This window comes from Chiloscyllium punctatum, chromosome 2 (genome assembly GCF_047496795.1).
Source record: "Chiloscyllium punctatum isolate Juve2018m chromosome 2, sChiPun1.3, whole genome shotgun sequence".
Taxonomy (NCBI): domain Eukaryota; kingdom Metazoa; phylum Chordata; class Chondrichthyes; order Orectolobiformes; family Hemiscylliidae; genus Chiloscyllium; species Chiloscyllium punctatum.
In genome coordinates, this window is record NC_092740.1 from 11,587,629 (window position 1) to 11,613,992 (window position 26,364).

The following is a 26,364-nucleotide window of genomic DNA, read 5'->3' on the forward strand; positions in this document are numbered from 1 at the left end:
GTAAACAAGAAAATTGATGAGGGCAGAGGGGTTAACATTGTTTACTTAGACTTTGGTAAATCCTTTGACAAGGCTCCGCATGGTCGACTAATTAGTGAAGTTGGATCCCATGGGATTCAGGGTGAGCTTGGCAAGTGGATGCACAATTGGCTGAAAGGCAAAAGACAGAGAGTGACGGTGGAGGGAGGGTTTTGATCTGGAGGCCTGTGCCCAGCAGGGTTCCACGGGGGTCAGTGCTAGGCCCACTTTTGTCACTCACTTATATGAACAATTTCGATGAGACTACAAAAAGCATGTTTTGCAAGTTTGTGGTTGACACCAAAATTGATAGAATGTTGAACAGTGAAGAAGGTTATCTTAGAATACGAAAAAATCTTAATCAAATGGGTCAATGGGCTGAAGAGTGACAGATGGAGTTTAAGATAAGTGTGAGGTGTTGCACTTTGGGAAAACAAACAAAGGGAAGACTTACACAATTAAACGTAGGGCCTTGGGTAGTGCTGAAGAACAGAGACCGAGGGATTCAGGTACAGAATTCTTCCAAATTTGCATCATCTATATATACGGTGGTTCAGCACACTTGCCTTCATTGCTCAGACCTTTGAAGATTGGAGTTGGGATGTTATGTTCAGGTTGGACAGGATGCTGGTGAGGCCTCTATTGTGTCCAGTTCTGGTCACCTTGTTATTGCAACGATATCATTTAGCTGGAGAAGAGATTTACCAGGATGTTGCAAATAAAGCAGGCCTTGAGTTATCGGAAGAGTCCGGAGCGACTAGGACATTTCTCACTGGAGCGTACGAGATTGAGAGGTGACCTTATCAAGATCGATAAAAGCATGAGGAATATAGATAAGGTGAATGGCAGGTGTCTTTTTGCTCAGGTGGGAGATTTCAAGACTGTGGCATATCTTTAAGGTGAGAGGAGAAAGATTTTAAAAAGACATAAGGAAGGAGGCTGAGGGGTGACCATATAGAGGTTTACAAAATTACGAGAGGCATGGATAGGATAAATAGGCAAAATCTTTTCCCTGAGGTCGGAGAGTCCAGAACTAGAGGGCATAGGTTTAGGGTGAGAGGGGAAAGATATAAAACAGACCTAAGGGCCAACTTTTTCCCGCAGAGGGTGGTATGTGTATGGAATGATCTGCCGGAGGGAGTGGTGGACGGTTGTACAATTGCAACATTTAAGAGGCATTTGGATGGGTATATGAATAGGAAGGGTTTGGAGGGATATGGGCCGGGTGCTGGCAGGTGGAATGAGATTGGGTTGGGATATCTGGTCGGCATGGACGGGTTGGACCGAAGGGTCTGTTTCCATGCTGCACATCTCTATGACTCTATGCCTCGAAGGGACAGTTTTATTTTACACAGACAGTGGTTTATGTGGAATGAACTTCCCGAGGAAATGGTGGATGTGGGGACAGTTACAACGTTTAAAAGGCATTTAGATAATTTCATGAAAAAGAAATGTTTGGAGGGATATGTACAAAGCGCAGGCAGGTGGGACTACTTTAGTTTGGGATTATGGTCAGCATGGACTCGTTGAACTGAAGGGTCTGCTCCTGTGCTGTATGACTCTATAACTGATTATAGCTGGGAAAAGGTTGGTATAGAGGCTGAAGATGGGGAGGGGGGTGAGGGGGCAGGAGTAAACACTCAGTGGAAACAGACCCCAGACAGAGAGAAAAGCAATTGGACAGACAAACGATAGGGGAAAGGTCAGCCTGGGAGAATGAACAGCTGCTGATGGGGACCATTCGTCATTGAGAATGGATTGTTTTGGTAGTAGCCCATGTGATGACAAGGCCTGGTGTGTGGGGGTTGGGGGAAGGAGGTAGGAGAAGGTGCTGAGGCCCTCAAATTATACACCTCAATATTGAGTCCAGAAGGTCACTGGGTCCCCAAAAAGTGGTGTGTGGAAATGGCAGGCAACTGGATGCTGAGAATCATTTTTGTGGGCAGAACATTTCTGTTCTGCAAAGTAATCACCCAGTCAGTGTTTTGTTTCCTCTTGAGAGAGGGCTCAAGATTTTGCATATGGCAACACATGACACTGAGTGTGTATGGCAGATTTCATTCCCTGAATCAAGTGGCCATCTTATAACCAGGCCATGGGCTGCTTTCTCTTGAGAGAGAGAGAGAGAGAGAGAGAGAGAGAGAGAGAGAACTGGTGGTGGTTTAACCTGAGGGCCACCACACCTCAGTGAGGGGAGAGTTGAGAAGGAGGGTCCTTCATGGTCACCTGAGACAATGTGGGGATTGAACCCACACTGTTGGCATCACACTGCTTTGCAAACCAACCGTCCAGCTAATTTCACCAAAACCCAGATTCCCTGAAGTGTATGATTGAATCAGATCAGCTTTTCCAAATCTCAACAATGGTCACATGCAACCATTCGGTTCGCTTTTTTTAAAATTCCAGATTTTTAAAGAAATTCACCTGCTGCTGTGGTGGGATTAGAACCCATGGCTCCAGGATTTCGTATCTGGATTCGTCACCCAGTGACAGTAACAGTACACCATCAACTCCTGTTATAGCCCATGGGTGAATGCAGGGCTAGGATCGGTCCCACGTGGCTGGGATGCCTCACACAGTCAGATGGACACTGGGGGAATGTACTTGCATTGATGGAACTATTCCTGATGAAGGTTGGAACCAAGAGGGACACATTAGTCTGTAGAACCTTCCTGTTCAAGGAGATGATCTTAATGTCAGTATAACTTTGGGTCATTTGGAGATTGAGCTAAATATTCTGAGTGTGTCAATGTCTTTCAATACTGACATCAGAAGCGCCTAAAAATATCAGCACATCATAGTACATTAAATATTGAAAAAAATTAAATTTGAAACCCAAAGTTAAAATACTACAGATGCTGGACATTTTTAATAAACATCAAAATGCTGCAAACACTCAGCAGGGCAGACAATACCGATGGAGAAAAACAGGGTTAATGTTTTAGTTCCATGTCCTTTCAGCAGAAAATCAAATCACAAAACATTCACAGAATCTGTTCCACTCTTATTGTGCACCTTCTGCAGGCTGAAGAATGTGTAACGGTTTCTTACCATGTACCTGCAGCCGTTTCTCTTTCTGGATCAGATACAAAAGATTGACTCTTGATCTGTACTCCACCAGACACAGGTAAGTGTGATTGTCCCTCAGTCTCAGCTGGTTTATCCTGATCGAGGCGTTTCCCTCCCCTGGGTTCCCGATGAGCTCGTACCGATTTCCACCGTGTCCAGTTGTCCAAGTTCCCTGTGATTGGGCTGTAAATGTAACGATGTGTTGGTAGGGCTCCTTCCTCATCCAGGTAACAGTGGTCAGGGCAGGGTAGGACCTGGTCATGAAGATACAGGGTAAAGTAACTGAATCTCCCTCTGTCCCACTCACCACTGAGACGTCTCCCTGAACATCTGAGGAAAGGACAAACATCAGAATGGATGAGATCAGTGTGCAGAAGGTCTTATTTCAATATGTTACATTCCTTTCAACTTCACAATAAAATGAGCAATTAAAGACTCCACTCATATCTCTAACAGGTCTGTGCTGGACATTCCCCAAGAAGAGTTACCCTGATCAAAATGTCTCCTCGCCACTCAGTTTGAAAACCTTGATTACAAGATTAAGAATCAGATATCACCAGGTTACAGTCCGACAGGTTTAATTTGAAGCACTAGCTTTCAGAGCACTGCTCCTTCATCAGGTGATTGTGGAGTATAAAATTGTAAGACACAGAATTTATCGCAAATGTTTACAGTGTGATGTAACTGAAATTATATATTGAAAAAGACCAGGATATTTGTTAAGTCTCTCGTCTGTCAGAGTGACCATGTTGGTTTCAGTTCTTTCATATGTAAATCACAATTTTCTTTTTAAAATTACATTCTCAAGTGAACTTTAACAATTGGTGTCTGTCAGCCCAGATAATGTCTGTCAGCCCAGATAATGTATTGAAGGTGTGAGCTCCCCTGGGTGATACTGTCTGTGCCACAATGTTTAGACTGATTCTAATCTAAAAATTGACTTTATAGAAACTTACATGGATTCATGCAGTTTTTTTGAGCAAAGTATGATGAAACTCTGAAAATACAAATTCACCCCACAAACGTATATGTGTGTATGTGTGTGTGTGTGTTTGTTGCGGGGTGGCTGTGAGTGTCTGTGAAAGAGTGTGCGCATGTGTGTGAGTATGAGTATAAAGGGGTATAAGTCTGTAAGACGGAGCATGTGTGAGTGTGGGAGTGTATTTGTGAGCGTATGAAAGAGCATCTGCGTCCGTATGTGTGTCTAGAGGAGTGTGTGTGTGTGTGTGTCTGTGTGTCTGTGTGGGAAAGTGTTTTGAGTGTGTGTAAGTGTTTGAGTGTGTGTGTGCACACATGCGTGTGTGTGTGGGAGTGTCTGTGTATGTGTTTGTCTCTGTATATGTGTGTGTATGTCTGTGAGTGCAGGACCATTGAAGTGTGCTCTGACTGTGGAGGTGGGGTGGGGGGGGGAGCACTCCTGTCTGTTGATTGTTGTACGGTGCCCATCCATCCGTTGCCCGAGCCTCTCCTTGCTCTCACCAATGTAGCATGCCTCAGGGCATCCTTACCTGCAGCGAATGGGATAGACAACGTTGGCTGAGTTGCATGAGGACCTGCCACATACAGCAGTCTGGGACATTCAACCTTGGACTTTCAGGTGACCATCCTCCAAGGCAGACTTCGGGACAGGCAGCAACAAAAAGTGGCCGGGCAGAGGCTCTTGGCCAAGTTCGGTACCCATGGGGATGGCCTCAACCAGGATCTTGGGTTCATGTCACACAACAGGTGACCCCATCACGCTACACACACACACACACACACATGCACATATAAGTTTGTGGGGGTGAATTTGTTCTTGCAGAGTTACATTTTACTTTGCTCAAAAATCTATGTAAGATTCTATAACTTCATTTTTTTAGATTAGAATCAGTCTAAACATTGTGGCACAGACAGTATCACCCAGGGGAGCTCACATCTTCAATACATCATCTGGGCTGACAGACACCAATTGTTAAAGTTCACTCGTGAATGTAACTTTTAAAAAATAGTTTTGTGATCTAGATATAAAAGAATTGAAGCCAACATGGTCATTCTAATGGATGAGAGACTTAACAAATAATCCAGATCTTATTCAATATATAATTTCAGTTACATCACACTATAAACCTTTGCTATAGATTCTGTGTCTTACAATCTTACGTTCCACAACCACTTGATGAAGGAGCAGCGCTCCAAAAGCGAGTGCTTCCAAATAAACCTGTTGGACTATAACCTGGTGTTGTGTGATTTTTAACTTTGTACATCACAGTGCAACACCAGCATCTCCAAACCTTGGTTACAAGATATTTCCATGATGTGGAGATTCCAATGTTGCACTGAGGTGGACAAAGTCAGAAGGCACATTATACAAGGACTTCACCTGATTCAGGAGCAGTGCTCTGAAGCTCTGCCTGAAACATTAACTCTGATTTCTCTCCACAGGTGCTCTGAAGCTTATTTCAAATAAACCTGTTGGACTATAACCTGGTGCCGTATGACTGCTGAAGGTACTTACAGATCGGATCCATTGAACCCTCCTGAATTCATTCATGCAGAACCCTCCACCCATTGCTCAAAGTTAATTTTCTTTAAATGAGGTCAAGGATTTTACAGCCTTCCCCCTCACTCTGTCCAGCAAACACATTCAAAGTATTGACCACACTCAGTGTGAAGGAGAACCCCCTGGTGTCATTCCGAATGTAACCATTCACCAGCTCCAACCTGTGACCTTTGAAATGAGCACAGGTTAATTTAAAATCAGAGTCCAGATTAAACTTTTCTACATTAAGTAAGATATTTGGGTGCAGGAGGAGGGGGATAATCAGCCATGTGGTTCTTTGCTTCATGAACTTAAAGAGAAGCTGAGAGATTAAATGTTTCCTCATCTCAATTTACATAGAAAATCCATTATTTTGCAATTGTTCCCCTGTTTGACTTCTGTTCACAAGAACAAATATCCTCTCAGAATCTGTCTTGTCAAACTCCTCAGCATCTTGAGGAAGGGTCACTCTGCCTGAAACATTAACTCTGATTTCTCTCCACAGGTGTTGCCAGACCTGTTGAGCTTTTCTGACCATTTCCATTTTTGTTTCTGATTTGCAGCATCTGCAGCTTTGTTTTTGGTTTTTCCTCAGGATGTTCTTTGTTTCATTAATTTCTACTTTTGTTTTATTCCATCATGGGTATCGCTGGCCCAGATGATGTACATGTATTGTCCATCCTGATTGCCCAAGTGAAGCTGCTGTTATGAGACGGCGGTGAAGCCTTCTGCTAATTAAACCAAACACCCAGAAAAGCTCACCTCGCATCGCCATCTGTTAAAGCATGAGGAACAGAGAACTCCCAAAATTCACTTCTTTGTTAAAAATCAATTTATTCTTTAACTCTCAAAGTGAACATTAAACAACAGCTATTTCCAACTCTTAGCCTCCTTTCCCTAAACTGCTTCTTATCTCTCTCCAACTTTATAACAATCTACTGTTCCAAGAACCACCTGTATTAAAGTTACATCAGCTTCATTACAAAACCACACAGTGGCTGTTATTACTGGTGTGTTTCTTCTTTCAGCTTACGATCTCCCTGAGTTGTCTTCTGTCTTTCACTGTAAAGATGTTTCATATGAAAAAGGTACCTTTGATAGAGAATGATTTGAATCGCAGTTTCTCAATGGCAGTTACTCTCTGTCGAACTTTCAAAATGTCTGCTTTTTTTATACCCCAAACATCAGGTGGTTTCATTATTTTGAAGTTGGCAAAAACAATAAATTCAAACTCGATTGGCTTTTAGTATCCTGGGGCATAGTTTAAATTGATTGGTTCGATTTAAATTATGGTCAAAGCAACTTGTATCTCGTTTACAGCTAAATGTTACATATTTTCAATTTTCCAGTACACTCTGAGACTGCACGTCAGTCACGTGACAGGTGCCTGCATGTTCTCAGTGCAGAACAGATTTCACAAACGCTTAAAGGTACAGTACACACCTTCAACTTCATAACAAAACCCCCCCGAAGAAAAAAAAGAACCATCATAATGAAAAGATGTCTCCATTTTTTTGCCGAATTCTAGAACATAGAACATAGAACATAGAACATAGAAAAATACAGCGCAGTACAGGCCCTTCGACCCTCGATGTTGCGCCGACCGAAGCCTACCTTACCTACACTAGCCCAATCACCTCCATATGCTTGTCCAATGCCCGCTTAAATGCCCATAAAGAGGGAGAGTCCACCACTGCTACTGGCAGGGCATTCCATGAACTCACAATCCGCTGAGTAAAAAATCTAGCCCTAACATCTGTCCTATACCAACCTCCCCTTAATTTAAAGCTGTGTCCCCTAGTAACAGCTGACTTCATTAGCGGAAAAAGGTTCTCACTGTCATCCCTATCTAAACCCCTAATCATCTTGTACACCTCTATCATATCTCCCCTAAACTTTCTTTTCTCCAATGAAAAAAGCCCCAAGTGCCTCAGCCTTTCCTCATACGATCTTCCTACCATACCAGGCAACATCCTGGTAAACCTCCTCTGCACTCGTTCCAATGCCTCCACATCCTTCCTATAGTATGGCGACCAAAACTGCACACAATACTCCAGATGAGGCCACACCAGAGTTTTAAACAACTGCAACATGACCTCAGGACTCCGGAACTCAATTCCTCTACCAATAAAGCCCAGTACACCATATGCCTTCTTCACAGCACTATTTACCTGGGTGGCAACTTTCAAAGATCTGTGCACATGGACACCAAGATCCCTCTGCTCATCCACACTGCCAAGTAGCCTACCATTAGCCCAGTAATCCATCTTCTTGTTACTCCTACCAAAGTGAATGACTTCACACTTAGCTACATTGAACTCCATTTGCCACCTTCCTGCCCAGCTCTGCAACTTATCTATATCCCGCTGTAACCTGCCACATTCTTCTTCGCTGTTCACAACTCCACCGACTTTCGTGTCATCCACAAACTTGCTCACCCAGCCTTCAAGCCCCTCCTCCAGGTCATTTATAAAAATGACAAACAGCAATGGTCCCAAAACAGATCCTTGTGGAACACCGCTAGTAACTGCACTCCAAGATGAACCTATACCATCAACTGCTTCCCTCTGTGTCCTTCCAGCCAGCCAATTCCTAATCCAAACCTCCAACTCACCCTCAATGCCATACCTCCGTAGTTTTTGCATTCGCCTGCCATGGGGTACCTTATTGAACGCCTTGCTAAAATCCATATACACCACATCTACTGCTTTACCCTCGTCCACTTCCTTGGTCACCTTCTCAAAGAACACAATAAGGTTTGTGAGGCACGACCTGCCCTTCACAAAACCATGCTGACTATCCTTGATCACATTATTCCTATCCAGATGTGCATAAATCCTTTCCCTTACAATTCTCTCTAAGACTTTGCCCACAACAGAAGTGAGGCTCACCGGCCTATAGTTATTCGGGCTATCCCTGCTCCCCTTCTTGAATAAGGGCACCACATTCGCTATCCTCCAGTCTTCTGGCACTATTCCCGTAGACAACGACGACATAAAAATCAATGCCAATGGCTCCACTATCTCCTCCCTAGCTTCCCAGAGGATCCTAGGATAAATGCGATCAGGCCCAGGGGACTTATCTATTTTCACCCTTTCCAGTATTCCCCAGACCTCTTCCCTACGTACCTCAAGGCCATCCATTCTAATCACTTGTGACTCAATATTCACATCAGCAACAGTGTTCTGTTCCTGAGTGAATACGGATGAAAAGTATTGATTTAGTGTCTCTCCAATCTCCTCCGCCTCCACGCACAACTTCCCACTACTATCCTTGACTGGACTGATACCTACCCTAGTCATCCTTTTATTCCTGACATACCTATAGAAAGCCTTGGGGTTTTCCCTAATCCTACCAACCAAGGACTTTTCATGTCCCCTTCTCGCTGCTCTTTGCTCTCTCTTTAGATCCTTCCTGGCTACCTTATAACTCTCTTAACCACATGACAATGAAATACAGAGGATATTAATTTATGTTCATATTAATTTCCGCACACATATGTATAATATTGTTATCTGTTCAACTTTATTTAAAATTTATCCATTAAATTTGCGATAATGTTGTTCGGCCAGTACCAAACTCAATAATTCCTTTTCGATGGTCGAATATTCTTCTCTGGTGGGTGTTGGGTTTCTTTGAAAAGTAACCAACTGGCTATTCGATTCCATCATCATCTTCCTGTAGCAGTACAGCCTCAAGACCAATATCATGAGCATCGATTGCAACTTTGATTGCAACATTTGGTGCAGCTAAAACTGGTGCCGCGGTTAATACAACTCTCACATTGTCAAGTGCCTCCTGGCATTGTTCCATCCACCGAAATGTTGTGGTCTTCCTCAGGAAATCCGTGAGTGAAGTCACTACCCTGCTGACATTTGGAACAAACTCACAGTAGAATCCACTTAGTCCCCAAAATCAAAGCACTTCTTTCTTTGAGGTTGTTTGTGGAAATTCCTCGATGGTCTTTGTTTTTGCATTCCTTAGGGTCAACCTTTCATCACCAATGTATTGTCCCAAAAATGTCTCCTCTGCCTTCACAAATTGTGTTTTCTTTAATTTTATTACCGCTTTGCTTCTCTTAATCCTTCAAAGAGCTGTGTGCCAACTGTAACAAGTGATCTTTCCATGACTCACTAAAGATCACTGCATCATCCAGATATACTGCACAGTTTGTTACCACAGCCACACCTCTGTTCACGAGCCTTTTAAATGTGGCTGGTGTGTTCTTCATTCCAAAGGGCAGCACTTTGGATTGACATCACCCTTTTGGGGTGACAAACACAGAAATTTATTTCACTTTCTCTGATAAAGGGATGACAATACCCAAACAGTAAGTCCAACTTTGTGATGTAAGGGGCTTGTCCAACTTTCTCTATACAGTCCTCCAGTTTTAGTCTTGATCTGAGTTTGTTTTGTTAACAGCCTTAACCTTCCAATGGTCCACGCAAAATTGTTGAATCCCATCAGGTTTGGAAACTAACACGATCATCAAACTCCACTTGCTTTGACTCAGTTCGATGAAAGCTTCATTGAGCATTGCATCCACTTCCTTCTGGACCTGTGTGACGTTGAAAGGATTAAGCCTGTAGGTGTGTTGTTGTATTGGAACAGCATTCCCTACTTCTACCTCATGCACAAGAGGATCAGGCCTCTCCATCTTATTCCTGCATATGTCCTTGTACTGCTGCAACAATCCTTTCAACTGGTTCTTTGTTCCAGGGACAGATTGTTCACTAACCTATCCCACTCCTCAAGGACTTCTTCATTGTTTAATGTAGTTTAAGGCAATCAAACTGCACAGCATGAGATTTGATTCTCACTCTGTGGGCCAGTAACTAACACTGTTCCTCTGTTCCCCCTCTATATTATAATAATGTTTCAACATATTCACATGACATACCCAATATAGTTTTTTCCTGTCCAGCATCTTTACCAGATAGTTTATCTGACTCAACTTTTTTCTCAATTTGTCAGGGACCACAGAACCTGACTTTGAAAGGATATCCTGTCATTGGTAACAATACTAACACGTCATCCCCACGGGAAAATGTCTGAATTCCGGAGTTTTATCTGCCACCTGCTTCAATCTCCACTGCACCCTCTTTCAGAGCTGTTTAGCTAACTCACCTGCCTGATTTAATCTCTCTCTCACCTCTGATACACAATCCAAGTGTGTGACCTCCGACTTCAGTCCTGTCAATTTCTCTTTAATTAATTTCAAAGTACCTCTCACTTCATGTCCGAATATTTACTCAACGGGAGTGAACTGAGTAGATTCATTTGAGCCATCTCTAATGGCAAACAATGTGAATGGGATACCTTCATCCCAATCATTCAGGTAATCCTGACAGCACACTCTTAACATGGTCTTCAGGTTTTGATGCCACCTTTCCAAAGCTCCCTGAGTTTCAGGATGATCTGCACTTGGTTTAATATGCTGTACGCCTAATCTATCCATGACTTCTTTAAACAGCTGAGCAATAAAATTAGACAATGGTCTGTCTGAATCTCTCTGGGTAGCTCATACCAAGTGAAGAAAGCTACTAACTCCTCTACCACCCATTTTGTCTTAATGCTCCGTAATGGAATTGCATCCGGAAATCTGGGAGACAGACCCTTTATGGTTAGCAAGTACTGGTTCCCACTTATAGTTATCGGCAGGGAATCTACACAATCATCATAACCCACGTGAAAGGTTATTCAAATCTGGGAACTGGCAACAAAGGTGTTGGGTTTACTGCTTTGGCTCACCAAACACTTGGCCTGTGTGACACATAGGCAAAAGTTAACAACATCTTTGTGCATCCCAGGCCAATACAACTGCTTTTGTACCTTAATCTGAGTATTCCTTACACTGAGGTGACCTCCTACTGGTAGTTCATGTGCTCCATGGAACATCTCCTGTCTGTATACTACCAGCAACACAATCTGGTGCAAGTTGAGTGATGTGAGTTTTTAACCTCGTCAGCAGAATAACCTCTCCTAGAGCCTCAAAGGTCCTATCGATCTTTAAAGCACGTACCCATCTGTCAAAATGACTGATTGATTCTTTCAAACTCAATACAAGTTTGACATGGTTCCTTCTTTATATTTCTGAACCACTGTCTATACATTTCTGGCACCAATTCAGAAGCACTCAAAATAGCATGTTTGACATCTTCATAATCTCTTGACCCCTCATCTGACAGCACTGCAAATACCTCACTAGCTCTGCCGACCAGCTTATTCCGAACGAGCATTACACAGAGGTTCCCTGACCACTCCATATGCCGAGCCAAATTGTCTAATGAAATAAAAAAGGCTTCAACATCTTTCTCATCAAAATGTAGCAGAGCTTTGACGTATTTGTATATATCACGACCTTCACTCTTCATCTCCTTCCTGTTAACTTGGCTTTCCTGAATAATTCACAACTTCCGAAGTTCAAATTCTCTCTCCCTTTCTCTTTATCTTTATTCGCTCTCTCTTTGCTCTGCTAACAACATTCTCTCTCTTTCTTTTTCACTCTCTCTCTCTCTTTCTTTTTCCTTTCTCTTTCTTCTCTCTTTCTCTCTCCCTTTCTTCTCTTTCTCTCTCTCTCTCTGTCTCTTTCCCTCCATTTATTCTATCTCTCTCTCTCTCTTTCTTCTTTTCTTCTCTCATGGCTCTTCTTTCCTTTTCTTTATCTTGTAACTCCATTTTCCTCAATTGTAAACTAAATTTTTCTAACTCTCCTGCACTTGTCTGTTTCTCTGACACACCAAAGTGCTTGACTAACTCCCTTACAATTTCAGCTTTCCCATGTCCCTGGTTAGATCCAATTCTAAGGGAGATTTAAACAATCCTTTGATAAGCACATGGATGATGATGGAATAGTGTAGGGGGATGAACTGAGAATAGTTCACAGGTCGGCACAACATCGAGGGCCGAAGGGCCTGTCCTGTGTTGTATTGTTCTATGTTTTATGTTCTATGTTCTAACCTCAATGCTAATTCTAAAAGGATGGCCTTCTGCTGTCTTTCTAAACTTTCTTGGCAAATTTGGAACCATTTTCAAACTGAAGAACATGTTCAGCAATTTTAAGAGCCATTTCTCTCGCTTTTAATTTAACCAACCACAAATAACCGAAAATAAATCAATTCTCTCAGCTACATTTTCTTTAAAAATCTCGGACACTAATCAACAAGTGTTTAAATCTGCTGGGATCTTTTGTAACCAAATCTTTCCAAATCTCAGACTGGATCTGTCTAAACCCGTCCAAATCGCAGATGAGCCCCCAAACTGTAACGACATGGTGGTGAACCCCTCTGCTAATTAAACCAAACACCCAGAAAAGCTCACCTCACATCGTAATCTGTTAAAGTCTGAGTGATAGAGAACTCCCAAATTCTACTATTTAAACAAAAAAATCAAATTGTTCTTTAACTCTCAAAGTGAACATTAAACAACAACCACTTCCAACTCTAAGCCTCCTTTCCCTTAACTGCTTGCTATCTGTCTCTAACTCTGTAACAATATACTGTTCCAATAACCACCTGTATTAAAATTACATCAGCTTCATTACAAAACCACCCAGTGGCTGTCATTGTCAGTGTTTTTCTTCATTCAGCTAAAGATCTCCTGCGTCGACTTCTGTCTTTCACTGCAAAGATGTTTCATATGAAGAAGGTCCCTTTGTTTGAGAGTGTTTTGTACAGCAGTCTTTCAATGGCAGTTACTCTCTGTCTAACTTTCAACATATCTGCTTTTTTTTAAACCCCAAACATCAGATTGTCTCATTAGTTTGAGGTTGGCAAAAACAATAAATTCAAACTCGATTGGGTTTTAGTATTCGGGGGGATAATTTAATCTGATTGTTTAGATTCAAATCATGCTCAAAACAACTGAGGTATTTCATTTGCAGTGAAATGTTACATATTTTCAATTTGGCCAATTAAACAGCTGGAAGCTGTCAGTGAGTGAATTGAATTGAATTGAATTTAATTGAATCGAATCAAATTAAATCGAATCGAATTGAATTGAATTGAATTTATTGTCACATGTACCGAGGCACGGCAAAAAGCTTTGTATTGCGAGCAGTACAGGTAGATCACAGAGTTAAGTAGCATAGATAGTAAATAATAGGTAAACAACGTAAAAAACAAAAAGACAGGTACTGGCGAATGTGCCTGTTGTTAACATCAAGGCTGTATTTGAGCGAGTGTAGCATCAAGGAACCTGAGCAAAACTGAATCCAGTGGGAAGTCGAGGGGGGAAACCTCCATGGGTTTCAGTCAGACCTGGCACAGAGGAAGCTGGTTGTTGTTCTTGGAGATCAGTCATCTCAGCTCCAGAACACATCTCTGCAGGAGTTCCTCAGGTGAGTGTGTCCTTGATCTAACCATCTTTAGCTGCATCATCAATGACCCTCCCTCCACCATAAGGTCAGAAGTGGGGATGGTTGTTCACTGATGAACATGGGATACAGGAGAACATCTCCACCTACAAGCTTCCCTCCAAGACACTCACCTTCCTGACTTGGGAATATTTCATCATTCCTTCAGTGTCACTGGGACAGAGCCTTGGAAATCATTTCCCAACCGTATCGTGAATGTCTCTGCAGCTGAGGAAATACAGCAGTTCAAGAAGGCAGCTCACCATTCCTTCTCCAGGGCTGGCCAATAAAGGCTGACTGTGCATGGGACACCCACATCCCCTTGGACAATGAAAAGATAGTTCCAAGTCAGGATGGCCTGTATCTGATGTCATTGTTCACTGAGGTCTTCAAGGTCCCTACTTTGCAAGGTGCTGGTGGAGGAAATGTTGCTGTCTTGCTGCAGTGCATTTTATAGTTATTTTTATTCCCACAATGATGTTAGGGTGGGATTTATAGGACTTTGACCCAGGAATAATGACAGAGCAGTGATATATTTTCCTGCAATGTTCCAGGCAAGTGGGAAGTATTTCATCACACTCCTGACTGGCCAATAGGCTTTGGAGTCAGGAGGTGTGTTAATTCATAGGATTCTTAGCCTGTGACCTGCTCTTGCAGCCACAGTTTCATTTGCCCTCCTGGGTTCACTCCTTATCCACAACTGAGGGGCAGTTAAGAGTCAAACACATAACTGTGGGTATGGAGTCACATGTCGGTCAGATCGGGTAAGGATAGCAGATTTCCCTCCCAAAAGGACATGATTAACCCAGATTGTTTTTGAATGGTTACAATTACACATCATTATTCGATTAGTTTTCAGTTCTAGATATTTTCAAATTCAAATTTCACAATCTGCCACAATCTCCAGGACATTAGACTCTGGCAAGGACAGCTCCCCCCATTTTCTCCTCAGCTAATAGAGGTGGAGGATAGCAACAGTGAGGTTCTCAGCTCATGTGAACTGAGGGTTCCTTCACCCTGAGATGAGCTCATCCAATGAGGGTTCAGGAGGTGCCAGGTCTCTCTTGTCCTCACCCAATGGTGATAAAGCTGGACCCTCATTGGTGGGGATTTTGGAGCTTGGATTGTCAGTGATGTTTTCTCTGTTCCCCATCCCAGAGCAATGAAGCCAGTTTGAACGTGATAATGAATGAATGTGACTGTGGGAGGTTTCAAAGATGGTGATGGAATGGTCTCTAAATCCCAGTCATGTGTCTCTCTCTCTCTCTCTCTCTTTCTTACCTCTACCTCTCTCTCTCTCTTTCTCTTTGTGCCTCTCTGTCTCTGTCCTTCTCACTGCCTCCTGCCTGAGACCAACTGGAAGAGCCCAAGAGAAGGAACCAACCCGAGAGCTCCCAGACCAGGTGGAGCCTGTCCCCATTGAGCTGTCAGGGCAGTGACACATCAGAACATTGTTCCTCACCTTCCACTTTCAGGCGTGTTCCTTTTCCAGATCCAAAATTGCCAATATTGAGCTCCACACGACACCAATAGGAACCAGCATCCTCCCGGCTCAGTCCCTCCATCATTATTGAGGCATCTTTGTTGCTGAGGTTCCCCACGAATCTGAATCGATTCCCACCGTCCCGCATTATCACATTCTCACACAGCTCACCCTGGGAATGGTCTGGACCAGTATATGTACACTTAAAGATTAAAGCCTGTGATTTCCCCTTGTACCATAAGATGGAGCCGGTGAGTGTGAGGTTAGTGTCAGGGTGGGTGAAGCTGCAGGGTAAGACAGCGGAGCCTCCTTCCTCAGCCCTCACTCCATCCGCGATTGTCATTGACCAACCATTAGCAGAATCCGCTGTGAGGGGAGAGAGAGAGAGAGAGGATATGAACACAGCACAGACACCAAACAGTGAGGTAAAGCACTGAATCTGTTATTTAGTGAGAAAAGATATAATATGATACAATTGTGGTTTCTGAACAGACTAGTGACAGAGTGGAATGAGCTTCGGGCTGGATACAAGAGAGGGCTTCGCGTGGTTTGTAAACATCCTGATGTTAGACTGTGGGTGTTTGTTGCTGTTGGTTGAAGAGAGGGTTTGGTACCTGAGAGTTTTCTGAACTCTCCATTGTTCCAGGAGACCCAGAGTGATCTGAAGAGCAGGACTCAGGGCCCTCCCTGCAGAACCTTTTCTATTTCCCATCACTTTCTACTCTATTACCCAGCCAGCCTTCAGCAACCTGACTCATTCATCAGTAATAGCAGAGGGATGGGGGATGCTGTGGAAGCATTACAGAGGGTGGGGGGGGGGGGGGGGTGGAGGTGGATACAGAGAGACATGAAGATGGAAAAAAGTAAACTGAAGTAAAAAAGTAAACTCATCATTGTGCGAGAGAACTCCTGTCTCGTTAAAGGAAGTTATGACTGGTAATGATTTAACCTGAGGGTCACTCTGCCTCAGACAAGGGGCAAGGTTGAGAAGATTGGAACTTCATGGTCACCTCAGACAATATGGGAATTACACATCCCTTGTTGGCACCACTCCACATCACAGACCAACTGTCCAGCCAACTGAGCTAACTGACAATGAGAAGGCAATCCAAGTAAATCCAGAAGGCAGTGTGAATATCGTGAAGTGAGGGCATAAGGGAGTGTGGCATGGCTGGACGGCATTTACTTGTGAGTAAGGCAGACGAGCTGAGGGTGTAGATTAATGAGTGGGGATGAGATATTGTTGTTATCACAGAGACATGGTTAAGGGTGTGACAGGATTGACAGCACAATGTTCTGGGCTATCGAACTGTGAGATGAGACATGTCGGGGTAGGGGGAATGTCAAAGAGGAGGGGGTGTTGCAACATTGATGAAGGAGTTAATCACTGACATAAGATGGATGATATCTTCGAATGTTCCTCAAATGAGGTCACATGGTCCAATGTAAAAACAATCCCCCATCACGACACTCTGTCTCTTCCCATCAAGCAAATTGTGTATCCAACTGGCATTCTCTCCCTGAATCCCATGCCACCTAACTTCACTAATTAGTCCACCATGTGGAACTTTGACAACAGCTTTACACAAGTTCATGTAAACAATATCTCCCCCTCTGCCCTCACTGGTCTTTTGGTGACATTTTCAAAAAGCTCAGTCAAGTTTGTGACACATGATTTCCCTGCACAAAGCCACTTTTATGTTTTTCAAGACCTCCAACACTTCCTCTTCAGTAAAGTGAGTTGCTTTCAAGACATTAATATTTATTTGCCTGAGTTCCCTTGCATCAATTTCTTTCTCCACAGTAAAAAATGATGCAAAATATTTGTTTCGGATATCTCCCCCTCTCCTCTGGTTCTACACATAGATGACCTCATTGATCTTGAAGAGGCCCTATTCCCTCCCTGGTTGCTCTCTGGCTTCTAATGACTTTCTCGAATATCTTTGGCTTATCCTCAGCCTTATGTGTTGAGGTTATCTGATGTCCACTTTTTGCCCTCCTGATATCCCTCACAAGAATGCCCTGATAGCCCTTACACTCTTCAAGAGATTCACTTGATCCCAGTTGTCTACACCTAATACATGACTCTTTCATATTCTTAACCAGAGCCTCAATATATTTATTCATCCATTGTTCCCTCATCTTACTGGCCTTACCCTTCACTCTAACAGGAGGACAGTGTCTCTGAACCCTTGTTATTTCACTTGCAATCATCCCTCTACCTGTTACTCTATTCTTCAAGGGTGGTAGTGATAAACCAGGAGAGTACAAGTCAGTGAGACCAAAATCAATGGTGGGGAAAATATTGGAAACAATTCTGAGGGACAGAATGAATCATTACTTGGAGAGACAAAGGTTAATCCAGGATATTTAGCATGAATTTGTAAAGGAATTTGATTGAATTGGATTTGATGGAATTTTAGAGGAGGTGACTAGGTTTGAAGATGAGAATAATACAGCTGATGTCGTCTACATTGACTTCAGTAAGCTTCACTTCAGGATGTCTCACTCAACTGAATCTCAGCATTTTCACCAGATAGGATTCTCTCTGTCTCTCTATGAAATGCATTAACATAAACTAACTCATTGACTCTTTCTCTCCCTCCTCCTTTGAGAACTGAAACAGCTTCAGACTTATTTTCAACGCTGATGATCTGGAGATTTTTTTACAACTCTCAACCTGGAGACATTCGGAATGTTTTTGAAACAACTATTCTTCCGACTACTGTTTTTCTGAACTCAGCTGACTGGTGGTACTCAAAAATGTGTTTGTATCGACTGTAAAACTCACCTTGGTAAATATTCAGTAATGAACGCTCCAGGTCACCTATCTCCAGGACACTTTCTCAGTGTCTTTACTTCACTGTTCCAGATCACATTCTGAAACTTTGCTTCAAATGAACAAGTCACTTTCACAGAACTGAAACCTAAAATCTCTTTTCACTCCACTTTTGAATCCACATTCTGAGTGAACAATAATATTTTATAAACTGCCATCCCACTGTGCCCTCTAGTTCTTGATCCCTTCATGAGTGGGTACGGTCTCTCTCTATCTACACTATCCTGACCCTTCATGAGTGGGTACGGTCTCTCTATCTACACTATCCTGACCCTTCATGAGTGGGTACGGTCTCTCTCTATCTACACTATCCTGACCCTTCATGAGTGGGTACAGTCTCTCTCTATCTACACTATCCTGACCCTTCATGAGTGGGTACGGTCTCTCTCTCTATCTACACTATCCTGACCCTTCATGAGTGGGTACGGTCTCTCTCTATCTACACTATCCTGACCCTTCATGAGTGGGTACAGTCTCTCTATTGACACTATCCTGACCCTTCATGATTTTGAACATCTCAATCAAATCTTCCCTCAGCCTTCCCTTTGGCCCAGATCCATTCTGACCTCAGTTATCCTGATGTCTCCAATTGTGAAGTTCAAGGGGAAACATTCTATCCACTCTATCTAAAGATTGCATGATTTGAAATATCTCTGTTCAATTCTCCCTTTGTTATGTTCTTCTCTTTGATGCAAAAATAGCAGGCACACACAGGGTCAGTGTGTATGTGAAACAATAATGTGTGTTTTTATGTGAAGGGAATATTTTGATTTACTGGGATGTGATGTTTATTGTCAATCTGACTTCGATTTTGCTGCTTCAGACTGTCTAACAAGTCATGGGGCTGACCCATCATATGCTGATGAAGTAGGTAATGATTGACAGCAGTTTAAGGTGTATGTTGTCACAACATCTCCGATGTAATAAAGTGTTATAATTGACTCCCAACCTTCTCTTAAAGGGCCACCCAGTGAATTAGGATCCGTTAAAGATGACAATCTCTGGTAGAGTCCTGAGTAGGCTGAAGGCGACACCTAATGTGACTTGAACCCAGAGCTTCTTGAAGTGGGGACACTCCCCACTGCACCACAACAATGTCCTACATATTGAACAGGACATAAGCTCAATGTCAAGATCACTGAGCTCACCAAGACCATAATACTGACTCCCCGTGACAACCCAGCAATCCTCCCTCCCTTACGGCCCGATAGGTTATAGTGCTGAAGCCAGAGGCAGCGAAACCCAACGCCATTGGAAAAGCTTCAAAAAAAGATTGACAAGAATTGTACGAGGTTGGAGTGGTTTACTAGGAGATTCCATGAGGGAAGATTATTGCTCCAAAACCACATATTGAAGCAGTGAAGATAGACAGGAACAAGGTCATTGCTCAGTTTTGTACTGAAAAGTGAAGATTCTGTGTGATTCACTCAAAACAAGTGCCTGCCAATACTGGGGGTGCAATAGTGAAGTTGTCTTACCAGGAGGCTATAAATCTAGAGATCCAGGTCATTTTCTGGGGTAATGGAGTTCAAAGCCCTCCACAGTAGAGTTTCATTTTTTTTAAAAATCTGGAATTAAGAATCTCGTGATGACCATAAACTCTTGGGAAGGAAATTTGTTATTCTTACCTGGTTGGTTCACATTGCTTAACGATGGAAAAGGAAACATTGCTATCAGCTCTTCAACACTTTGAAATTTATGTCTGATATGGAATTAATGAGACAATAGTTTTTGCTAATTATAATCTGCTTATCTTTGCAGAAAAGCTTTAAGATTAGACTTCAGGTTATACAGATGGAGCTTAGATCTGCAGATGGAGAGGTGCCAGAAGACAGGAGGAAAGCCAATGTGGTACCATGATTCAAGAAGTGAGCAAGGGATTAACCAGGTATCTACAGGCCAGTCAGTCTAATCTCGGTGGTAGGGAAACTATGGAAGCAATTCTGAGGGGCAGAATTCATCTACACTTAAGAGGTGGAGATGGATCAAAAGCAGACAGAATGGTTTTGTTCAGGAGAGGGAGGCAGAAGATGGGATACGATAGGCTGTTTAGCCTGACCTCGGATATTTGAAAGAGTTTACAGTCCATCATTAAGAATTAGATTGTGGAGAAGAACACGTTATTTGAGGAGGTGACAAGACAGGTCGACAAAGGTCAAGCAGTTGATATGGTGTATATGGACTTCAGCAAGGCATTTGATAAGGTTCCCCATAGTAGGCTCTTTCAAAATGTCAGGAAGTATGGGATACAGGGAGATTTGGCTATCTGGAGTCAGAATTGGTTGGCTAACAGAAGGCAGAGAGTGGTTGTAGATGGAAAGTATTCTGCCTGGAAGACAATGATGAGTGGGGTCCTGCAGGGGTCTGTTCTTTGTAGTTTTTATAAATGACTTGGATGAGGAGGTTGAGGGGTGGGTTAGTAAATTTGCAGATGACATAAAGTTTAGAGGTGCCCTTGATAGTATTGAGGGTTATTGCAGGCTGCAGCGTGACATAGACAGGATGCAGATCTGGGCTGAGAAATAACAGATGGGGTTCAACCTGGATAAATGTGAAGTGATGTATTTTGGAAGGTCAAAATCGAATGCTGAATCTAGGATTAAAGACAGGATTCTTGGCATTGCAGAGGAACAGAGGGATCTGGGTGTGCAAGTACATAGATCCCTCAAAGTTGCCACCCAAGTGGATAGGGTTGTTAAGAAAGCATATCGTGTTTCGGCTTTCATTAACAAGCAGGAAGTAGAAGATGAAGGATGAAGGACCCTTTTCCGACTGGATGTTCGTGTCCACTGTGGGCCCACTGGGGTAGGTGTTGGGATCCTTGCTGTCTGTGGTTTATATCAATGATATAAACTTATGTGTCGGCAGATTGATCACCAAGTTCCCAGAGGATAAACAACTTGGTGGGGTGATCAATAATGAGGAGGATAGCCTTAGGCAGAAAGAAAATATGGACAGGCTGGTCATGAGGTATGTGAGGGCAAGGGCTGGATAATCGGATTAGAATAGATAGGTGACCAGCACAGACTCAATGGGCTGAATGGCCTTCTGTGCTGTTAACTTCTATGAGCTGATCACCATGTAAATCTGAATTATCTACCATTTCCCTGTTCCATGTTTTAAATTCCCAACTTTCTCCCTCACATAGTTCCACAATTATTTTCTTTCTCTGTATATGCCCAGAGCACTGATTGCTGTTAGTTTTTCTATTTCTTGTCCAGTTCCTGTCATCCCAATTGTCTCCACCTTTATGATCTTTATTGGTATCTGCAGTTGGTTTAGAATCACAGAATCAGACAGTGCGGAAGTGGCCCTTCAGCCCATTAAGACTGGACCACCAAAATATATACTACCAACCCAAGTCCCACTTTCCTGCACTCGGCCAATAGCCTTGAATGTTATGACACCACAAGTTTTCATCCAAATAATTTTTACAAGTTGTGGGTTTTCCTGCCTCAACTACCCTTTGAGGCAGTGCATTCCAGAGTCCCACCACCCTCTGGGTAAAATAGCCTTTCCTCAACTCCCCTCTAAACCTCCTGCCTTCCCTTCAAAATGGTGCTCCTTGTTATTGACCCTTCAACTACGGGGAACTACGGGGAATAACTGCTTTATATTCACCTCACCATACCCCTCATAATCTGAGAAACCTTGATCAGTTCCCCCTCAACCTTCTCTGTTCCAAAGAATACAGCTCAGGTTTATCCAGCCTGTCTTCACAGGTCCTGGTCTATCCCAGGAACATCCTGGTCAGCCTCCGACAGTGCAGTCACATCCTTCTGATCGTGTGGTGACCAGAACTGCTCACCCTATTCCAGCTGTGACTAAACCAAACTTCTGTACAGCCACAACATGACCTCAGTGCACCTATAATATATGCTACAACTGATAAATGCAAGTCACCCATATGCCTTCTTCACTACCTTATCAACCTCTCCTGCCATCTTAAAGGGATCTGCAAACAAACACAACCAAGAGTCCTCTGGTCATCTGAGCTTGCTTGTATTTTCATTCATTGGCTACTCCCTTGTCTTGTTCCTTCTTCTGAAGTGTGTCACCTCATATTTGTAAGGTTTAAATTCCATTTGCCATTGATCAGCCCATATTCTCAATCCATTTGTATCCTCCTATAACCTAACAGCTCACTGTCAACCACCCAGCCAATCTTTGTCTCATCCACAAATGTACAAATCATTCCCCCCACATGCCCATCTACATAAATTATGAACATCACAAACAATGAAGGACCCAGCATTGATCCCTGTGGTACACCAGTGCACACCAAGCTCCAGTCACACAAACATTCTTCTATCACCATCCTTTGTCTCCTGTCATTGAGTTAATTTTGAATCCAACTTCCCAAATTACCTTGGATAGGATGAGTGTTTGCTTTGTTTATCAGTTTCCCAAGTGGGACTTTCTCAAAGACCTTGCTGAAATCCATGTGACAAACATCAACTGACCTACTCTCATCCAAATACTTGGTCACCTCCTCAAAATATTCCACCAGTTTGTAAGGCATGCCCTCCCTCTGACAAACCCATACTGACTATCCCTGATTAAACCTAGTTTCTCAAAATGGAGATTAATCCCCTACTTCACTGTTTCCATCAGTAATTTCCCTAATACTAATGTTACACTCACTGGTATGTAGTTCCCTGTTCTATCTCTACCAGTCTTCTTGTCAAATGGAACCACTGGCTGTTGTCCAATCCTCTAGTATCTCCCTGACGCCAGAGACAATTTACTGTTTTGGATCAGAACCCCTGTAATTTCTTCCCTCATCTCCCACAGTAGGCTGATATACAACTGCCCTTGGTGATTTATCCACTTTTATAAAGCAAGAACCAACAATATCTCCTCACTTTATCTATCAATCTGCTCAAGAGCTTAACAGTCAATCTTCTTGAATACTTTTCTCCAGGGTACGTTCAGATGTAAAATATTCACTTAACCCTCTACCAGTGTCCTCCAGCTGCATGTACAGGTTGTCCCCTTGGTCCCTAATAGGCCTGACTCTCTCCCCAGTTATTCTCTTTCCCTTGATACATTTGAAGAATTCTGGGATTCTCCTTCATCTTTCCCGCCAGTGTTTTCACATAATTCTCTTTGCTCTCCTCTTGTTTTTTGAGATCCCACCCCCCCACCCCCCGAACTACCTGCACTCCCCTCGGGCCTGTGTTGTTTTACCCATTTCATATCTGTTGTGCGACTCTCTATTCTTTTTTACCCAGTTTTGAGTATTCCTTGACATTTATGGTTCTCTGGGCTTATTATTCTTACATTTCACAGTTTCTAAAACAATGTCTCAATCCTTTGGCCTCGCACTGGTTTTTCTGTTTAACGTGTGTTAGTTTTTGTTTGGATATTCTCCTTGACCATACTGCACCTCAGTATTCTCCTCGAAAACAATGTCTTTTTCCTGTGTGAATATTTAGATTAGATTAGATAACCTACAGTATAGAAACAGGCCATTTGGCCCAACATGTCCACAGTGACATTCCGAAGAGTAGCCCACCCATACCCATTTCCCGACCCTATATTTACCGCTGACTAATGCACCGAACACGATGGGCAATTTAGCATGACCAATTCACCTGACCTCTCCATCCAAGGATTGTGAGAGGAAACTGGAGCACCCAGAGAAAACCCATACAGACATGGGGAGAATGTACAAACTCCACACAGACAGTCGCCCGAGGTGGGAATTGAACCCAGGTCCCTGGTGCTGTGAGGCAGCAGGGCTAACCACTGAGCCACTGTGCCACCCAGACGAAGCATATTCATTTAACGCCGCTCCTATCTCTTCAGATTCCACACACAACTTCCCACTACTGTCGTTGATTGGCCCTAATCTTTCTCTAGTCTTTTTTTTATTCCTGATACACCAAAAGGAAGCTTTAGGAGTTTCCTTGATCCTACCTGCCAAAGAATTCTCATGTCCCCTCCTGACTCTTCTTAGCTCTCTCTTTAGGTCCTTCCTTGTTAACGTCTAACAATCAAGTGCCCAATCTGAGTCTCCTGTCTCATCTTTCCATAAGCCTCCTTCCTCTTGACAAGAGCTTCAACTTCTTTTGTAAATCATGGATCCTTCACTCAACCACGTCCTCCCTGCCTGACTGGTACATACTTATCAAGGACACGCAGGAGCTGTTCCTTGAACAGGCTCCACATTTCAATTGTGACCATCCCCTGTAGTTTTGTTCCCCATCTTATGCTTCGTAAATCTTGCCTCATTGCATCATAATTGCCTTTCCCCCAGCTATAACGCTTGCCCTGCAGTATGTACCTGCACGTTGCCATCGCTAAAGTAAACTTAACCAAATTGTGGTCACTATCACCAAATCTAACAGCTGGCCCAGTTTATTGCCCAGTACCAAATCCAATGTGGCCTCGCCTCTTGTATCTTTGTCCGTACATCTCCGACCCCTTCCCATCACACTTTGATTATCATTCACCTCTTCACTACCCAGCATTCTCTGCTCTCTTTTTTTTGATTGGTTGACAGGAAAACTTATAAAATATGGATAATTATGAGTGCTCAGATAGGATAGGCAAGAAGGTCCTTTCTTCATTCATACTGTGGTCAGTAAACAGGGAATATCGATTTAAGGTCGGAGATAGAGGGTGAGAGGAGACTTGAACAGATTCTTCCTCAGATCGAGGTTAATCCGACTCTGGAACACACTGCCTGAAAGGGCGGTTGAGTTATAAACACTGGTAACATTTGTACTTCGATGTTCATTTGCATTTCTGTTTGCCTCTTCAGTAGCCTGCACCTCTGCTCTGTCATTTCTATTTTTCCGAATCCATGCAGTGTGAAAACTGGAGATTTGACCCAACAAATCCACATTGACCCTCTGAACAGCATCCCTTTTTGATTTTCAAAATTCCCCCCAACTGAATCCCACCTCCCACCATGATCTCCATCCCACTAATTACATTAAATCCCTCAATAAATTGGTTAAGAAGGCTTTTAGATGAAGAGCTGCAAAATGGGAGAAGTAGAGTGAGATCATTGTTGACTGATACAGACATGATCACCCAAAATGGCCTCCTTTTACGCTGTAAATGTCTAAGATTCATGAATCCACAAGGAAAACATGAAGGAAGAAATCATCACGCTCGGAATAGTCAATTGTCACTGCTTTCATTTTTGATAAAACAAATGATTTCTCCCTGATGTAGAAACCGCAGTGAAGGAAAAGGCACATCGTGCTGAGCAGGAACAGTTTGGGAACTAAATACCAGACAGTAAACAGACCATCAAGGAGGAGGCAATTCCATGATGAACAGAGTGGATTTGAAAGGTCAGTATTAGAAAGTACTTACTGTGACCCCGTACTGAGACTGACAGCAGGACTGCAGAAAGACAAACATAGAGAGACCTCATCGTTAATACTTCACCATTTCATCATTCTCACTCGCTTACTCTTGTCGTTTTACAGAAAAATACAGAAGTTACTTGACTTCCTACCAAATAAATGTGAGGCAATCATACACGATACGAACAACAAACGGGAAGTCTGTGTACGGTCAGTAGGAGCTGAGAGAATGACAAAGCTATTATAAAACTGAGGCACTGCAACCGTTGAGAAAAGGGGATGTTACTTCAGCTTCCAACACAAATCTCAAAATCAACAGCGTCAGCATCAAACACTCTGTGAGCTGGGGCAGGACAGTGTTAGAGACAGAGTAAAGCTCTTTCAACACCATCTCCATCAAACACTCCCAGGACAGCCACAGCTCGGGGTTGGATCCAGAGTAAAACTCCTTCTACTTTTTAACATTGAAAATAACCAGAAGGAAAGCACCTTGACATTATCCCCCCGAATGGATACAAAGACTCAGGAGGCAGACAGGATTCAGGCACGTGGCCAACGTTTATTCAAGTAAAAACCAGTTCGTGCAGGGAGACGACCAAAGGACCCTTTCTCATACACCCGCTCTCTCTCAGACACACACACATACACTCCCCACACTCACACCCAAGCAAAAATCCTCTCACAGGCTTATGCACCGTCACACTCACACACACACACTACCAAGTACGCACACACACAAACACACACCCTCAAGCACTC

The 26,364-nt window shown here is 43.0% G+C and overlaps 1 long non-coding RNA gene across 1 annotated transcript; it reads right to left on the reverse strand.

Moving 5' to 3' along the window:
• Nucleotides 1-3,166: 3,166 nt before the first annotated feature.
• LOC140492764 (uncharacterized) lies at nt 3,167-25,687 on the reverse strand. The gene is made up of 3 exons (XR_011963633.1): nt 25,613-25,687; nt 15,421-15,807; nt 3,167-3,417 (listed from the first exon to the last, which is right to left on the reverse strand). It is a non-coding gene; the product is annotated as an uncharacterized lncRNA (long non-coding RNA).
• Nucleotides 25,688-26,364: the final 677 nt, after the last annotated feature.